We start from the raw sequence: 4153 nt of genomic DNA, 5'->3' as shown, positions 1-4153 counted from the left end.
AAAAAAAAAAAAAAAGAAAACCCTAAATCAAACAAAATCCCTGCCTTTATGGAGTTGGCAGTAATTAATTTAATTCTCATGTTGCCCCTATTGGGTAGGGACTATTATGACCTAATTTTATAGATATGGAACACATAGCAACAAAATTTACGTAAAGACATAGGGCAGGGGCTGGGTGCGGTGACTCACACCTGTAATCCCAGCACTTTGGGAGATGGAGGCTGGTGAATCACTTGAGGTCAGGAGTTCGAGACCACCCTGGCCAATATGGTGAAACCCTGTCTCTACTAAAAATACAAAACCTGGCATGGTGGCACGCACCTGTAATCCCAGCTACTTGAACCTGGGAGGCTGAGGTTGCTGTGAGCTGAGATTGTGCCACTGCACTCCAGCCTGGGTGACAGAGTGAGACTTCATCTAAAAAAAAAAAAAACAGGCCGGGCACAGTGACTCATGCCTGTGATTCCAGCACTTTGGGAGGCCAAGGTGGGTGGATTACCTGAGGCCAGGAGTTCCCGACCAGCCTGGCCAACATGCGAAACCCCGTCTCAACTAAAAAAAATTAGCCAGGCGTGGTGGTGGGCGCCTATAATCCCGGCTACTTAGGAGACTGAAGCAGAAGAATTGCTTGAACCCGGGAGGCGGAGGCTGCTGTGAGCCGAGATGGCGCCACTGCACTCCAGCCTGGGCAAGAGTGAAACTCTCTCTCAAAAAAAGACACAGGTTAAACGACTCACAGGTAAATCTGGAAATTGGGGTTAGGGTGAACTTTCACTTTCACATAATATATTTTGATATATTTAAATTTTTAATAAACTTATTTTACTTTTATACTAATTAGTTTTGTAATTAAAATGTGAGTTAAAAATACTTTAAAATGATTTATCACTTCCAGTTTCTTATTTAAAACAATCCTACCTTTCCAGGCCCTCCATGATCTAGTCCCATTTGCTTCTCCAACTCTCATTGCTCCTGGCCTCATGCACTCTCCATTCCAGCTACCCTAGGTTAATGTCTTTCTTGAGTTTGGGACTTCTGTTTGCTCATTATTCCATTATCTGCGAAACTAAGTAAGATCTTGCACACAAATTATGAACCAAAATTAATTATAAAGAGGAGTTTCTTTCATATTGAATCAAAATCCGCTTTTTTTTTTTTTTTTTGAGTCGGAGTTTCACTCTTATTGCCCAGGCTGAAGTGCAATGGCGCCATCTCTGGCTCATCACAACCTCCGCCTCCTGGGTTCAAACGATTCTCCTGCCTCAGCCTCCCAAGTAGCTGGGATTACACGCATGTGCCACCACGCCCGGCTAATTTTGGTTTTTTAGTAGAGACGGGGTTTTTCCATGTTAGTCAGGGTGATCTCGAACTCCCAACCTCAGGTGATCCGCCCGCCTCGGCTTCCCAAAGTGCTGGGATTACAGGCGTGAGCGACTGTGCCGGGCCCCAAATCTGCTTTTTTGCAATGATTTTTACCAATTAGTCTTAGTATTCTATTAGATATTTACAGTTCTCTCCGTCTGTCTCTCTCTCTCTCTCTTTTTTTTTTTTTTTTTTTGTTGTTGTTGTTGTTGAGACAGTCTCGCTCTGTTGTCCAGGCAAGAGTGCAATGGCACTGTCTCGGCTCATTGCAGCCTCCGCTTTCCAGGTTCAAGCGATTCTCCTGCCTCAGCCTCCCGAGTAGCTGGGACCACCGGCTTGCACCACCATGCCTGGCTAATTTTTGTAGTCTTAGTAGAGACCAGGTTGATATTTACAGATTTCTATCCGAGGCATCGTCACAAGACAATACTACCAGCATTTAAATATTTATACATAAGTTTTCTCTTTCTAAGTTAAGCTTCTCTAACGCTTTCGGACATTCTGCTGGCTGAACCTTGTTTCAACAGCCTTTACCATCCTAGCTTTTTTTCTTAGCTAGAATACTCCACTTTGCCAATATCCTTCCTGAAGTGGGGCATGCTGGAGAGTACACCAGAGTCCAGGGCTGAAACGAGTAGTTAGAAAGCAAACAGCCTCCTGTGCTTTGTTTTTTTCCGAACTTTGTGTATGTGGAGCTCTTACTGTATTCACTTCCTTGACAGTGTGTCCCACATCACTGAATCACAGTTCACTACTGCAGTAATCAGCAATGGCTATCACGGTGCTGAGTCCTCTGCACCTAATACCTTACTCTACTGAGTAAGGTATTATTCAGCACGTTCTACTTAAGAAGGCAGGAAAGCGTTTAATATAAATAGCATTTAATTCAATTTATATTTTCATATAAATGAATTCATTTTTTTAAAAAAATTGGTGTTTATTCAAGAGGTAGTCACACAGCTATCTGGAGCATCTTATTCTCCAAAAAAAAAACCCAATTCCCCCAAACAATCTGGAGAGGCAACATTTAATTGCATCATGAATCAATAAGTAGCAGTACTTCAAGTGACCAACTTTTTTGTTGTTGTTGAGGCAGAATCTCACTCTGTCACCTAGACTGGAGTGCAAGTGGCATGACCACAGTTCACTGCAGCCTTGAACGCCCCCCCCGGCTCAAGCAATCCTCCCTCCTCAGGCTCCTGAGTAGCTAGGACTACAGGCACGCGTTGCCACCATGTCTGGCTTATTTTCTTTTTTTCTTTTTTTTCAGTTTTTTGTAGAGACAAGAGTCTCCCTGTGTTGCCCAGGCTGGTCTCGAACTCCTGGGCTCAAGCAATCCTCCCCACTCAGCCTCCCAAAATGCTGAGATTACAGGCATGAGCCACCATGCCCAGCCAAGTGACCAAAATATTATAATCTTCCTTCTCCGTTATCTATTATCTTTCTAGCTACAGAGAGCATCTTCTAGTCGTGTTCCGATGATGTTATTGCTTTTCCCCAACACTTCTGTGGTGCATGGGTGGTTCAGTGGTAGAATTCTCGCCTGCCACGCGGGAGGCCCGGGTTCGATTCCCGGCCCATGCAGTACAATGCTTTGTTTTGGGCCGGGCTTGTAGTCCAGCCTCAGCAACAATGAGCGAAACTTCGTCTGAAAAACATGCAAAAAAACTTTTTGGGGGTCCCAGATGCTTCTTAATTTGAATGATTTATAGGACAGGCTTTGTGACCCCATGACTGATTGACCGTCCTTTATCACAAAAGACTCTAGTTTTCCTCCCATATAGCATTTCCTCCCCACTCAGGAGAGAGACATTCCCCCAAACATGTCTCAGCTCAGCCATCTGGAGTTTGCGTATGTGTTTGCCATGTTAATCCCTCCTTGGTAAGAGTTCTCTCTGGGGTTATGAATCTTCTCAAATGGTATGAGTTTGTCAGCCAGAATGGACTGATTTAAATCACTGTTCACAAACTGAAAATACGGTGGAATCAAAGTTCAGAAAAGATGGCCTGAGGACCTTGCTTTATTAGGAAGCAAGTTCTGGAACCGACACTTGTTTTTGGACTACCCTTTCCTATCTTCTATTTATTACCTTTATTATATTCTCCCTGCTCCCTATTGCCCCCACCCCTTCACTTTTTAACCTCTTCCTGTAAGACACTAAACATATGCAAGAATATGGGTGAAAACAGTAAAAATAATAGTTAACACTTCACAAGAGTGTTTCAGATAGATCCAGGCTCTTTACTTACTTTATCCCTGGTCTTCACAATAGTTCATATAAGGAAGAGATGGACGCACTTTTTTTTTTTCACTCCTAAAAATTTTTAATGTAAAACTATTTAGCAAATAAGTTCTTCCATAAGTTCTGTCTTCCTTTCCTTCTTCCCCCATCCCATTGAATTACTGTTGACAAACAGTTCAAGATCTTTCCAAAAGCCAATTTGATAAATGTACATTACATATTATTCCAGTGTGTGGTATCCCATTATATTGATTTGCCCTGTTTCATGCAGAGATCCATGATGGATTAAAGTTTTGGTGTTTTTATCTTTGGCTATGGAAAAAGTACTCCAGTTAATGTCCATGGACATTTTTCTAGAAGTGGAATTGCTAGTCAGAGGCATCTTATGTTTTGATTATAAATATTACTAAATTGCCCTCTAAAATGCTTGAACAAATTTATACTCCCACTGACAGGTGTTATTATCCAATCACATTGTTTTAGTTTATCTCTTGATTTTTTTTTTTACTTTCTTTCTTATTTATTTATTTATTTATTTTTATTATACT

The 4153-nt window shown here is 41.9% G+C and overlaps 1 non-coding gene across 1 annotated transcript; it reads left to right on the top strand.

Annotated features, from left to right (window-relative positions):
• Positions 1–2875: 2875 nt before the first annotated feature.
• On the top strand, positions 2876–2946 carry TRNAG-GCC. Its single transcript has one exon. It is a non-coding gene; the product is annotated as a tRNA-Gly (tRNA).
• The last annotated feature ends 1207 nt before the right edge of the window (positions 2947–4153 follow it).

Source organism: Colobus angolensis, unplaced genomic scaffold (genome assembly GCF_000951035.1).
Source record: "Colobus angolensis palliatus isolate OR3802 unplaced genomic scaffold, Cang.pa_1.0 Scaffold69, whole genome shotgun sequence".
In the NCBI taxonomy this organism is placed as follows: domain Eukaryota; kingdom Metazoa; phylum Chordata; class Mammalia; order Primates; family Cercopithecidae; genus Colobus; species Colobus angolensis.
This window is presented reverse-complemented; position numbering and strand designations above follow the sequence as displayed.